This window comes from Crocodylus siamensis, chromosome 1 (genome assembly GCF_052110815.1).
Source record: "Crocodylus siamensis isolate JL-2025a chromosome 1, ASM5211081v1, whole genome shotgun sequence".
In the NCBI taxonomy this organism is placed as follows: domain Eukaryota; kingdom Metazoa; phylum Chordata; order Crocodylia; family Crocodylidae; genus Crocodylus; species Crocodylus siamensis.
Genome location: NC_143395.1, coordinates 408,182,329 through 408,197,218, shown reverse-complemented (window position 1 = coordinate 408,197,218; position 14,890 = coordinate 408,182,329). Strand labels below are relative to the sequence as shown.

The 14,890-nt window shown below is 45.0% G+C and overlaps 1 protein-coding gene across 17 annotated transcripts in view; it reads right to left on the bottom strand.

The window, feature by feature from the left end:
• The window catches only part of DLG2 (discs large MAGUK scaffold protein 2), a 1,617,582-nt gene that overhangs the window by 333,876 nt on the left and 1,268,816 nt on the right, over positions 1–14,890 (bottom strand). The gene's annotated exons all lie outside the window — the stretch shown is intronic.

Below are 14,890 nucleotides of genomic sequence, written 5' to 3'. Positions count from 1 at the left end.
AAGGCTGAGAACCACTGGGTTAGGGTGTTACTGACACTGGCTGACATTTCAGAGCCTTGTGATGGATAGGAGTTTTTCAGGAGATTTTCAGTAGTTGGAAGACAAAAGGGAGAGATTTTCATAAGCACAAAGTGTATCTCAGCACCCAAGTCCTTGTAGCTGTCGTTGGGTGTTGGTGCCTAAGTGCTTTAAAAATCTCCTCTCAATTGAAAAGAGAGGCTGTGTGGGTGAATTGTTCCTGTCATTTTAAATCTGTTCTTGATTCAGCACAGTGTAGACAAATACAGTACTTACAGCTCAAGAACACATACATGTTGTAACATATGCCAACAGACTTTATCTGTAAGCTCATGTAAAGAATTATAACTTTGGGATAGGCCACATCCTGCCTTACCTAACAGAATGAGGGAAAGCAAACATGGTGCCTGGTAAGTCCTCTCTTGCAGGTGCTGTGTGAGTGCAGAGCAGGTTACGGCACTGAGCAGACGTGGGGGACAAACTCTGCTGCTCCTGTGAGAAGCAGCAACTTGGGTATCCACTTTCTTTCTGCTGATTGTATATTTAATGCCCATTATCTAGCTAATGAGTCACATTTCTCTCTTGGCTTACATGGTCCTGGCAGGCTTACTGCACGGGCAAGCATGTTAGTCACAAGGCCAAGTGCCCCACAGAGATATCCTAGCTAACTGCCTGCCTATGGAGAAGAGCCTCTCCCCTCCCAAATTCTTCCTGAACTATCATCAGGGGCTTTGCTTCTTAGCTTCTTATTACAGACCATTTTTTAAGCATCTCCTTACATCCTGCTTTAAAAAAAATGTTTCTAGATCCTTGTGTGACAAACAGCCTTCATCTTTTCTCTCATCTGCGGTTTAGAAAACCATACAAAAAACACTGTATGAAGATGAACTGAGATTCTCTCTACCCATCCAGTTCTCTAAGTACTTATATGAGATCTACTCAATGATAGTATCTGAGCACCCCTTGGAGGCACAACAAAGCATCAGGTCTCTGTGGCTATGCCAGTTCTGTGGACATAAAGACATCATGTTCCCAGGCTGTAAAACAGAAACTTTTCTGAGCAGGAAATTCACAGGAAAAGTTATTTCCTGGCAGATTATAAACCTGGAAATACCACACATCCCATTTTAAACAGGCTGCTCATCAGCTACACAAGTGAACATTAAGCCCAACCTACTTTCTTAGATCCTCTAATCCTGTGGTGCTCAACCTCCAGCCTGCAAACTCAGTCTGGCCTGCAGGGTCATGTCATCCAGTCCATGGGGCTTCCCCCACATCTAGAAATTTGGCAGATAGGAAGCAGTGGCAGCATGAATTGTCATGGCTTCCAGAACTGCAGCAATTAGCAGTGGCACCACTCCCCTGCTGCCAAATTTCTTGTGCACTGGGTCGTGCCATTGTGCAGGGCCCCTCTATGGCCAGATCTGGCATGTGGGGCCATGGCAGAGTGCTGGACCCCAGGCTGGATCAGGCCCACTGACTGACTCTACCATGGTCTAGCCCCATCTCTTCATTCAGCCCACAGAGCTAGAAGGTTGAATACCACTGATCTAAATCCACCCCCCTTAACAATACAGGACTCTTCCCTAAATAACTACAGCAAACAGTCCATTTTTAAGTGAGCCAGCTGCACCTACCATTTCTATTGAGCAGCTACAACATCCAGTCATTAGCACCACCTCAGTGGACTGTGAAGACTAAGATGCAGTACCTGCCAACAGCCCTCCTGCTAGCCCTGCCCTTTATGAGGGATGGCAACAATGCACATAAACTGCCGCATTTCCCAATGGCAAAATATACCAGACACATTAATATAAACCTTGTTCACATGGTTATGTTCTACATCAGCTAATTGACATTTTTCTTAGTAGAACGTATTTAATGGTAAAGATTAAGGGAAAAATCTTTGTTCCCCACCTCAGCATGTAAATGTGGTCCACAAAGGCTTCAAAACTAGTGTGATTCTGCCATGCAAAGGGACAGAAGCTCATACTGGACTCACTAGCACTAAGAAGCATTTTAGGAGCCTGGCCATTAGGGCTGTGAGAAGCTTCAGTCCCTGCTTTGATGTGGTGGGGATTCAGCCCAACTCGGTGGCTGAATCTCTAAATCCATATTGAATCAGAGGAACTTTTAATCTCGCTGAATCGAATCGGAACTGCCCGAATTGATTTGAAAGGATTTGGAAAGATTAAAAAATTCAGACGTAGAGACAGCTTTAAGTGTTTTTTCTACGTACCTCTAGGTAGCAAGAGCTTGTGATTGGTGCAATGCTGGGGTACATGCAGTATCCCACAGAAGCATGAATGGCTCCCCAGAGCACTTGGCAGAAGACCTGGAAGTGGACCAGAAGCACTTCTGGTCTCCTTCCAGATCTGCCAGGGAGCACACAGCCCCCCACCCTCCTCCATGGCCCCAGCTTGGCAACTTGTGCCTCCTGGGTCTGGTGGGGCACCCGGGGTACCCCTGCGGCTGACTGCCGAGCCGGGGAGAGGGGGTCCCCAGCGCACTCCCCAGTGGAATCAGAAGTGGACCAGAAATACTTTCGGTCCACTTTCAGGTTCACCGCCAAGCACATGGAGGGCCCCCCTGCACTCCTGTGGGATGCTCCATGCACCCAAGCATCGCAGTATTCACAAGTCAAGCTAGTACCTTGAGGTATGTAGAAAAAACTTTTGAAACTGTGTCTGCATTTGAATCACTGATTCTCCAAATCAGTATTGAATATTCCATTAGGATTTGGCCGAATCGAATCAGGAACAGGGACCCGGATCAACTAATTGAATCACTGTTCCTGATTTGGGCTGAATCTGAATCAAAATCAAATGGGACACACTTCACACACCTCTACTGGCCATGGTATTTGCCCTACAAGGAAGAAGGGGGGGAATTTGGCTTGAAGGTTACCACAGTCCTGAGTCAACTGTACAAGTGATGAAACAGCAAGTGTGGGAAAAAAAGGGTTTACATGAAGCAAAGCCTTGCCTCCTCTTTCCCCCTTCATTTTGTCATGAAGGAACCAAATGCTAGGGCTGTGCAAAGTTTTGGTCCGTGATTTGATTCAACAGAGATTTGGCTGATTGAGTAGCTGAATCACCTTCTCCAAGTCGAATCAGAGGACCCTTTAATCACTCCAAATCGAATCAGAGAGATTTGGAAAGATTCGGACATACACAGTTTTAAATGTTTTTTCTACGAACGTCTAGGTAGCAGGCGGCTTGTGAATGCTGCGATGCTGGGGTGCATGGAGTGTCCCACAGGATCATGATGGGGGGGTTTCCCAGCATGCTCGGCAGCAGACCCAGAAGTGGACCAGAAGCACTTCTGGTCCACTTCTGGGTCCACTGGGGACTGTGCAGAGGGATCCCTTCCCAGCTCGGTGACTGGTGCCTCCTGGGTCTGAGGGGCGCACCCGGGGTCCCCCCATGGCCAATAGCTGAGCTGGGGAGATGCGGGGGGTGGGGAGCATGATCCCCAGCGAACCCAGAAGTGGACCAGAACTACTTCTGGTCCACTTCCGGGTTCACTGCTGAGCATTTGGAGGGCCACCCCACCACTCCTGTGGGATACTCCATGCGCCCCAGCATCGCGGCATTCATGAGCTGCACTGGTACCTCAAGGTAGGTAGAAAAAACATTTAAAGCTGTGTCTATATCCAAATCGACGATTCTCTGAATTAGCAGTGTATCTTCAGATTCGGATTTGGCCAAATCAAATCAGGGACAGTGATCCGAATCAATGAATTAAATCACTGTCCCTGATTTGGGCCGAATCTGAATCGAATAGGGCCCGCTTCGCACACCCTTACCAAATGCACCACTTGCCCCAAACAAATCTTATAAGTTTAAAAATGCAGTTTAAATTTGGAAAACCTGGAAACTCCTTTGCAGTGGGACAGAGGAAGAAGATATAAGGGTCTATTCTACCTGGGATAAAATAAATCATAGATATGGGGTAGAAAGAGGCACCCAGCAGTTATGAATCAACTTATTCTGCATGCAACACATTATGGAGCAGGGGCTACAGCAAAATACATTTATTTTTGTTACGGATGTAGGCAAGACAGTGGTAGGAGTTGCGGGGGAGGAGAAGCAAGAGGAACTGTGCAGGAGGAGACGTGTTTCAACTGTTCAGAAGGAAAAGGAAAAAAATCAGAAAGTGACAGCAGGACAATGTAGGAGAAAAGTGAAGCAAAAGCTGATTACTGCAAGGATTTATCTTCCTGCTACAATGGGAAAGTGCTGCATAATAGGATGGGGGCAGCATACAGCTGGGAGTGGTGAAGTATCAAGTTGTAGAGAGATGTAACAATTGTACTGATACTGAATGAAACTGGTATAAACCATTAGTATATAACTGTTCCTTTACTAGTGGAAGTATAGGAAAAATTCTGTAACCTTCTGTTTTACTCAGGGCTAAAGTTGCAGCAATTTAGCTCACTTATACCTGATATATACTCTCACATGGCAACTCTCCCTTTCAAAGTGGTTGAAAATTACTTCTGCTTGTAACCTTGGTTATCTACCATGATTACAGGTAGACTACTAGATCCAAAATAATGGCTTCATCCTTCTTACAAGGACCAGCACCGTCTCCCATCTTGCAGCTGTTGGGTTCCCTAGAAGCAGGAGAAGAAGAAAGATACTGGGCACATCTACATGTGCACATCTACTGTGCAGTAACCCAAATTACTGTGTAGTATGGGCACACATCTACATGCGCATGCCTGTACTGCACAGTAACTATGGTGACTTAAGCTGACTTGGGCATAAATTTGATACTTGCATAATTCAGATATTAAATGTATGCCTGATTAAGTTGCTGTACAGTAATGCACATGTAGACACCTTACTGTGCAGCAACACTGTGTGTGTGGACTTAAGCGACGTACAGGGGGCATGTGCCACCCTGAAGTTGGCCCTCGCTGACTGGGGAGTGTGGAGCAGTGGAAAGTGTCCCCCCGAGAAGCGCTGGTGGCAATTCCAGTTTTGCCGGCGGCATTTCCGGTTTGCCGCCAGTGCTTCTGGGGTTGGCAATCAGCCTCTGGGGACCACCCCTCCCATCAGCAGTCGGCTGCTGGTGCCTCCATAGAGCCAGGAGGTGCCAGTTGCCCATGTGTGTGGACTTACTTGGGACTAAAGTTATGGAGTGCACACAGCATTAATGCATTTTCATGTCTGCACATGTAGATACCAGCCTATTTATGCTTACTGCCCAGTAACTTACAGCATGGTAAATTTAATGTGATGTAAATGCGTGTGTAGATGTGCCCACTGTCTCTCATCTCCAATGAATTCAGTCTTGTAGGACCAAAAGGCAAAGTTTATTAAGTTTAGTTGATTTTAACAACTGATTCAGATAAGAGAAAGACAGACGGGAAAAAGTTTTTATTAAAGAGTAGGTCTTCTTCAATTTAACACTATGTATATATTCTATTTTTCCGTCTTCCCAATCACCTTAGTATTTGGGCTGGAGATTTATGCATTACTCAATTTAATAATAAGCACCCTTATCATATTTGTAATGATATTAATTAACCTCCATGGGTGCACTGTGAAATACAAAACAATTTCTACTACCCTTCAGCTCAGATTTATGCTTCGCGTTTTACATGCGAGTCGCTGTGCACTGCACCCAAAGCCACTTGACTAGCACTTTGGCTTCTATGAGAAAGGTTTTTCAGTGTACACTTCATTAAATATTTCTAGCAGTAGCTGTAAAGCAGCTTCACAAAATATTACATGCTGTCTGTTCAATGAATTTTTAAATGTAACAATATGGCCACGATTCGTTTGAATACTACTACACTGCATAGTTAACAGGGTTGTGTCATTGGGTGGGAGCTGAAATGCTAAAAACAGTCCTCTGCTGCCATCTGGTTGAATCTGAGAAAAACATAAAACAAAGCAAACTCCAACTGACAGCCCATGCCTGTCTATCCCAACCATGCAGTTGGTCCAATAAAAGTAAACACCCACAAGAACGCCCTTCTCTTGCGACCCTTGAAATAGAAACTTGCAGAGGCAGCTTAGCTAGGTTGTAACATTATGTCAATACTAAGCCTTACAAAATTATTTCTTTTCCTTTCCCACAGCCTGTGAACCTGCCTAGCAAAAGAGGGCTCACATTGTAACACCCATTTCTCACATAGCACTTTACATCAATAGATCTCAAAGCACCTCACAAAGGTGGCAAGTATCATCATCTCCCCTTTGTTCATGTACATGGATGAGGAAGCTGAGATGAAGAAGTATTATGACCTGCCCAGGAGACCAGCTTCAGGGCTCGAAGTGGAAGCCAAATCAAAAGCCAGGCTGCTGCTAGACTTTGTTCACAGAATAAGGATACAGGGCATGATATCTTCATTTATTGACCTGAAGCAGTAAGGACCCCTATGTTACATTTCAGCCATCCACTGGTGGTTGGATTTTGATGAGATTTTGTTTAGAGAAGAAAAAAAACTGGGGGAGAGGGGCGAGTGAACGGGACTGAAATGCTCAGGATTAAAAAACTTTTAAAAATGAATTTTAATTTTGAAATAAATTTTGTTTTAGTATTTTTTGTTTTTTAATGAAAAGGTTAACTAGGAACAAAATATTTAACTTAAAATGAGATGCTCCAGTCAACCTCAAATTCAAGTGTTGGCTATTCTGTTTCAAAGGAAGTGTTTGGTTTCTGTTTCAACCCAAAACAAAATCCAGTTTTAAAATGCTGGTGTTCCCAAAGGGACTGAATTCTGAGTTCCACAACCCTGGGCAGGACTTGAGAGAGAGCGAGAGAAAATATATCCAGGTGCTATACATGCCTTTGGATCTTTTTTCCTTGCATAAGGAAGAATCACCTAATAGGCAGTCTGCAAGATTTGGGTTCAATCCACTGCTCTACCAGCAGACTTCCTGTCTCACCTGGACAAGGATTGGGAAATGCCAGCATTAGGGCATAGTGCAGATACATACATTTAAAACAGGAGACTCCCTTAGATGAAATAGTGAGGGGGTCGTTTGAGATGTTAGTTCTACAGTCACATTTTTCTACTGCACTACAAAGGTCCTAAGCAAAACAGGGAAACTCCATAAACCCAAACCATAAAGAAGAAATATAGTTTCTCTAACCTATTTCAATAACAGCAATTACTTGTCAGAAGAATGGGTGAAAATCTCCAGGCAGATGTGTGACTGTGAAGTTGACTCCTGCTGCTAATGCTTTTTAATACTCTTATGGGTTGTGGCTTTAATACTCTTATGGCTTGAGCTTTTGCAAATGTGCAAAGATACATTCACCCACATCATTTTTAGCCTACTGCTCTTTACTTAGATGAGATGCCAGCTCTGTATGCAGTAGATTCACCTTCATAAAGCTTGCGTGTATTGAATAGTGCTTTGCCACTAACCCTCAGGTTTATTCTTTAGTCATGCCTTAACTGGGACGTTGTAACAATGCCGTAGTTGGCCTTCCTGGTTCATTTGTTATAGGTTTACAATCTCTTCAATTTTTCATGGCACATTTGTTCCATCTCCCTCTATTATCTTGCCATCCTTTGTTAAAGCTGCAACTTAGCTTTGTAGGCATCTGAGAATTAGATTTAAAACTTCTTCATACTTCAGTCATCTCAGATAGATGTAGTTCTGAAAGCCATTAATGTCTCAAAGCAGCCTGGCCTCATTGCTGAGACCCTGGTCCTAACCTTGCTGCTTCTATGGCATATCAGAACAATAAAGAGCCCATGTAGTATAGGTAAGTACAAGATTACAGGAAGAAATTCAGTCTTCACTTGCCTGACTTAATAATCATGATCATTTAATATATTTATTTCAGTGTGGTTAGATATATTCAGATTCTTTGTGGTTAGATACATCCATGTGGATAGATACATATAAAAACCTTGCTTCTAAGTACCAATTAAACTTATTAGCACTTCTTTGGCATTTATTTGGTATGTAAGAGTAGCTTATTTGTTCCTTCAGGACGGGAGCATAGAAATTGTTACCAAATTAGATATCAAATATTTCCCTAGGCAATCATAAAGCCGTAACTGAGTCACAAATATCCTCCATATCCAAACAAAACTAAATTCAATCCAGACTGTACAAACCAATTCCAGACTTGACTAACAATGATAACTCATTTTTGGAGGATCCTTGACTTCTTGGTTTCAGTATCTCACAAACACACTTCCACCCTTATTTGAAAGTGAGTGGAAAAATGATTTTAAAATGAAACATGACAACCCAAACTTACCAAATGTTAACAGCACCAAGGAGACTGATACTCCTGGCAAAGTGATATTTTGGATGGAGTTTCCTTCAGAGAGTAAGGGCAGCACAGAACCTAGGGCTCTAGCTTGGAACTTGGGAGACCTGCCTTGGGACGTCCCTTCACTGTCGTGTGCCTCAGTTCCCCATCAGTAAAATGGATAGAACAGCACTTCCCAAGTTCACAGATGTGCTGCAACAGATCATCTGTAGAGGATTGTGAGGTTTTATTTACCCGGCAATGTGGAATATAGTAAGTGTCTAAGACAGCTCCAATTCCAGGTGAGAATATCTGCTGAGCTTTGGGCAGCTGAAAGGGGAATTTACTTATGCTTTGTTTAAAGTGGCCCTGGCCACGGGCAGGCATTAATTTCTACCCACAAAAAAATAGCCCAGGAGCTAGAGTGTAAATACACCCCAGCCACCTATCTAGAGAGTTACTTGGGCAAAGTTTCCAGCCAAGGGGCACTAGAGACTATCCTAGCCTTTAGGGGAGCACATTGCTTGGCAGCCTGTCCTCTCCCCGCTTGGGAACAAACTGTTAATAGGCAGCCCCCTGAGCTTTAAATGACCCTGTACACAACCTATCTGGGCTGCACATGGGGTGTTTTAAAAGTGGAAGCACAAGGAAGCAGGGTCAGGTCCCTGACCTGGGTCCTAGGTCCCATCTTTAAAATCACCATGTGTGCCACCCAGCTGAGTGGTGCACACAGGATTTAAAGCCTGCAGTGCCATGAACTAGGGCAGAGGGACAGCATTTAAAGCCCAGAGGCTAGAAACTAGGGCAGGGATAGCTTCCCCAGGCCCAGTTCTCAGATCCTGGGGTTTTGTAATCCCTACCCCTGCTGCCTAGCTGCAGGATAGGGGTGGCATTTAAAGCCCCATGCCCAGGAGCTAGGGTAGGAAGATGGGGTGGACTGTCAGGGAGCCAGTGTTCTCTCCCCTGCTCCCTCTCTTGAATAGAGGGTGGGAAAGCAAAGGACTGTGGGCTACTGGGTGTCCTCAACACCCAAGAGAAGGATATAGCCATTCAAATTAGAGCAGGAGGGACTAGATCTTCCTGGCTGGAAGAAGCCGAGCTTTTTTGTGGGAGAGACATTGTTCTTCTGCAAGAAAGCCCTTGCATGGCTGCATGCTCTCTCTTTTTTTGTGCCAGTTTTTTTTCCTAGCAGAAATGTAACACCTGTATATAACCCCTGTCTCGGGAGCTGGCAAGCATTCTCCCTTTTGTGCACTGGTGTGGCAAAGCACAGCTCAAAACCCAGAGCCCCCTGGTGATAACCGAGGCTCCTTTGACATGTGCAGGTAAAGGCAGGGTTGGATCTAATGTGTGATCCCCACAATCATGCCTCCTGCCATGCCACATGTGCATGAAAGAAGGGGCAATTGTGAGATCACTTGTTAGATCCAATCATGCCTTATTGCCAGTGTGAGGGAGCCCAATCCTGGGCTCACCTTGCATTGGCAATAAGCAGGCTCCCATGGGCTTGAAGCCTGCTTTGTTGAGGGGGCTCCCAACCATGGGGCCCATGCGCAGCCAGGACCAAGAATCCCCACAACTGGCAGGGCTCCTACTGCATGAGGTGTAGCCAGGGCCAGGAGCCCCATCAGCTGCGGGATGCTCAGGCCTGGCTGCTTGAGGCATAGCCAGGGCTGACAGTTGTGGTACTCTCTATCCTGGCTGCATGTGAGGCACAACCAGGACCAGGAGCCCCATCAGCTGCAGGGACTCTCGGTCCTGGCTGCATGTGGGGCGCAGCTGGGACCAAAAGCCCCATGTGGGCTGGGGGTTTCATGCACCTCTGAGCCTTGAAAATCACCGTGGCTGTGATCTGCAAGGCTGGGGGTTTCATCCTGGGCACGGTGCACCCCTGTGGCTGGGAGCCTTGTCAGCTGATGGGGCTCCCAGCCATATGGGAGATCTGGCTACCTGTGCAAATTAAAGTGTGATAGCCACCAGCTACAAAGTGAGTGCACATTTTTGAGGTCTAACTTTATAGCTGGTCAGAGCTTTTTATGAGGTGATGCCTACTTTGCACATGTAGGTAGCGTTAAGGTATTTGTACAAATAACTAATTAATTGTGCAATACCTGTAACATGTAGAGGGGGCTGGAGAGACTGCAGTCCAGGCTTATGAGCTGGAAGCAGTCTCTTCCTCATTTGAACAATCTCATTTTAATTGCATATGGCACTTCCCCACAAAAATACTTTACAAATGGTGGGTCACATTCTTTCCTCATTCTCATCCCTCATCCATACCCAATATTCTGGGTGCTATGAATTTCCTTATTCTCATCCCTCGTGTCCCCCTTGAAATGAGGACAGCTTTTGCCTCAGTTCAAAGGCTATGCACAGAATATGCTGCAGCCACCTGTGGGATGAAACATGTCTACTGTTTCCAGCACAAGGCAATACTATACACTACCCTACAGAGTAATTTTGGACTGGAAGAGACTACATTTCTATTTTTTTTAAACTGAAGAAAGAATTTAGGGAGTCAGATTAGCTATTTGAGTTGAGGTTTGGCCAGGAAGCTGGAAATGAATGCTGGCTAGTCCTGAATTAAAGTGGATTGCAGTGTAGCCCAAGCAGAATGTGTAAGGGTGGGAAGGGGGTGGGAAGTGGAATTAGGAGAGAAGAAATCCTGCACTGCTCCCATTGTAGGAGGCCACACGGTCATGGGTACTTAAAAGGAATCTAGGGAGTGTCCTCAGCCCTGATGAGTGGGAGGACTTCCCATTTAGAGGGAAAGGGGAGGAGAGGGCTGTGTGGAAAAGTTTGACAGTTCCTACCTTATGTCTTATATGGGCAAGAGGGGAGGCATACATGCTCTTCATGAATAGTGAGAGATATACCTACTTTTGCTCTTCTCTCTGGCCCAGGAAATATTGACTTCTCCACACAATGGAATAATTTCTACAGAAGGGGTCTTCCCAACCCAGAGCAACATATAGTATGGTGATTAGGACAGTCTCTAGGGTGGTGGGAGCTGATGGTTTTAACCCCCTTAATTAGAGAAAGGAACTGAACTTGGGTCTCACATCCTAGATAAGTGCTCTAATAAACTGGCTACTGTATAAAAATTGAGGGTGGAAGAAAGGGAGCAGCTCTTGCATCAGAAGAAAGGCGTGACGTTTCCTTGGTTTTGAGAGGAACTCTAGATAAAGCAGAGTCTCTCTGCACCCTAAAGTATGGTAGCTATGCCTGAGAGAGACACTCCTGTGATTGCATTTCCTACCGGTTATGTTTAGCTGTTCCATACCCAATATTCTGGGTGCTATGAATTTTATTTGGAGGTGCTTAGCTCTCCCCAGATGTTACAAAGAGAAGTTTAGGTGCCTAACTCAGGCCACTAGATTGCACTCTGGGAGACAGGCATCTCAATATTAAGCACTGCATCACTGATCATTTCAATCCATCCATTCCTTTGTGCCTCTATCCTGGAGCTTACATAGAATCAGCCCCAATTAGTGAAGAGTGTATTGCTTCTAATTACCACTTTTATTATTCTGTATGAAGGGGGCACTCAGGAAGAATACTGAACTACATTCTCTAGAATGTGATTTTGAGGTAAGTCCTTTTTATTTGCAACATCTAGATCATATGTTGAATTGCTATGCAGACCCTAAAACATAAAAGTACTATTTTGCATGCTATCAATACACAAATGAAAGAAAAATTATAAAGATGTTACTGACACTAAGCATGAAAAATATAGCCTCAGGCTGCCAAGGCTTTTATCCATATACATCTGCAAATGAATTCCAGAGCCACAATCAAATTCATTAGAAACACAGAGATGATGAATGCGGGGTAGCCAATCCTATGCTGGTGTTGGAGTGCTTGTGAATGAGCTTCATGGACACTAGATGGAGCCACAGTCTTATTTTTTAATCCTGACACTTTCTCTCCTAGAACTAAAATGCAGAACTTCTCTTTGCCTTGTATGGTCTGCTTAGAAAAAGTACATGAAGGAGGAAGAAGGAGTATTAGCTTTAGGTGATGAACAGGGCTGGCTCCAGGGAGTGTAGTGGTGCAGTTGAACACCCCTTCAACAGTGCAGCTCACCTCCTGGAGACTCCAGCTCCCTGGGGCTGCAGACACCTGGGTTCCCTGTGGGATCCGAAGCTTGGCTGGAGCCCTGGGCTTGTGGGGAACCCCCAGGGAGACCAAGCAGAGGTTTCCCCTACCAGCCCGGAAGCAGCCAGGAGGGTGCCAGACTGGGCTGGGGACAGTAGCAGCAGTGGATGCTTGCTTCTTTCCAGTGCTCTTTTGTGTGGGACACCTGTGGGGACTGGACATGAAGCAGTTGCTGGATGCAGGGACCTGTGCATTGCTGATGCTGTCCATGGCTTAGCCCAGCATGCCACGCAGCCGCTCACTAATGCATCTGGCTGGAGCAGGGCAGGGGGTTTCTGCGCCCCCGTCAGCCGGGGCCAGGTTCCTGCTTCCTACATCCAGATGCAAACCCTGATGGAGTGGGGGAGGAGGAAATGGGAGGGGATGAGAGGTACTGCTACGTACCAGAGGGGAGGGGTTGCTGAGAACGGGGGTGGGGAGGGAGTGATACCTGTTCTGGGGCCTCAAAAAAGTCCCCGGCTGCTGCTACCATGATGCAGTTTTCCCATAGGGGGGAGGTGGGGGACTGCAGCCACTCGTGCAGGCATCAGTCACATCTTTTGCACTCCCCTTTTTCATATTCCTCAACCTGCTCATAGATCTGGAAGTAAAGCACGCTCTGGAAATTAAGTTTGCACCAAGAGTGGGGCACCAGGGAGAGAAAAAGATATTGTTAACTAAGGGTTCTCATTGTGGGTGCTGAGCTGCAGTCTTGGAGCAGAGCTAGCCACAGACTAGTGGTGTACTACCCACGCTGTAGACCAGCCTGCTACATGCGAGTAATGGAAAGGAACATGGTGCTTGATTAATAATGTCAGATCCAGTGATCTGCATAAATTTGCTAAAATATACCCTTCTCCTCTTCACCCCTTTCTCCTTTTTTGTCTGAGAGCTTCTGGGTAGTTGCCTATAAAGACATATCATCACCTAACTGCTTCTCATACAAGCCACAGAGAAACAACTACTTTGTGGACTGCTACCCACAACTTCAGCCTAGTGCCTAGCACAAAAATACAGCAGGTCAGAGCCTGTTCTCTAAAATGTGACACTTGCCCAGAAGAGGGCAGGATTTGTTTTACAGTACAACACAGCTTCTATTTTGTAGCCTATGGATTTAAAAGTTTTAAAGCACCCAAGTAGAAACTACATGCCATCAATTGACTGAAAGGCTTGGGTTCCTAAATAGCTCTAGCCCTTCTAAACCTTACATTTTGTATGTATAAAATGAAAAGCAGAACATACTTTATAAAGTATTCAGATGCAAAAAAACCCACACAAATAACATTACCCCCATGGAATAGTAATTTGAATTGCAATTAAAGTAGCAGAGGCCATGTCAAACGAGCATATTATAAATGTCTGCAAAAGCAGGGTGTTCTGCATTCACTTAGGGACAGAATGTCAGATACAATTTAGGAGGTAAATTGAGTAGCCAAGATCACAGTGCGATATTTATGCTCAGATTTTCAAAAAAGCTCAGCATACTGAGTGCAGAAGCTCTAGTAAATCCGAGCCCACATGTAAATAAGCGCCTCTGAAATTCTCACTGACCTTTATTTTGGTGTTTTAGGTCTTTAGATGCACAGAGTCTGGTCATTTGCACACTCCATGGGATCATGTTATTAGATTTGTTCATTACAGTTTGCATATTATGTGTTTTGTATGTTGTGGAAACTCTCCCAAACACAGCCACAATAGCGTGGTGATCATATGATGCTACTAGAATGAATTTGGAAAGACCACAGTCTTCTCTGGGGGCAAAGCCAGGAGTGAGGTAGGTAAGTCTCCCCAGCTAGGCATCCCCATCATGCTTTCTACGATTTTTGTGCCACATGGAGTGTAGACAAATATAATCTTGGGGTATTTGAAACCCTTGGTGGTATTATGTTGGATTCCCTCCCCCTCCCCTTGGCCCTCTGTGCTTTAACTTGATGTTGGAAACACTGGACCTTATATGCAAATTCCTGAAATTTTGCATTAGTGTAATTTTCAGATCAGTCTATTCTCTCCCAAATGCTACCCACCTGAGAGGAAAAGACCGACATATATTTCTAGCTGGCAGCGGTGAGAAAAATGTACACAGCTAGAATTGTAGGGGTCCATATGGATAGTATGGAGGGCAGAGTAAAGTTGACAGGACAGAAGTGGCAAAATATACCCACTTTTTCCAGAAATTAAGAAGTTTGTTTCTCAACAGCAACCAGGAATGTGAGACAGCTGACCTGGTTGGCTGGGTTAATAGGAAAATATTAGGCAGGGGCTAAATCAGTAGGGCTGCTGTATACCTGTTTGGCATCTCTCAGGGTTTACTGTTGTACTGAACCAACCAATGCAAAGTGCCATCCTGAGCAAAGCATATCTTAACGTCACAAACAACTGACATAAAATTAAGATCCATGAACAAAATATGTAGTAGTGAATCTGCCGCCTCTAGCCATTGAACCTGAACTATCGCATCACATAAAAACATGACACGGTTGCTTCCAAATAGCCTGTGTTA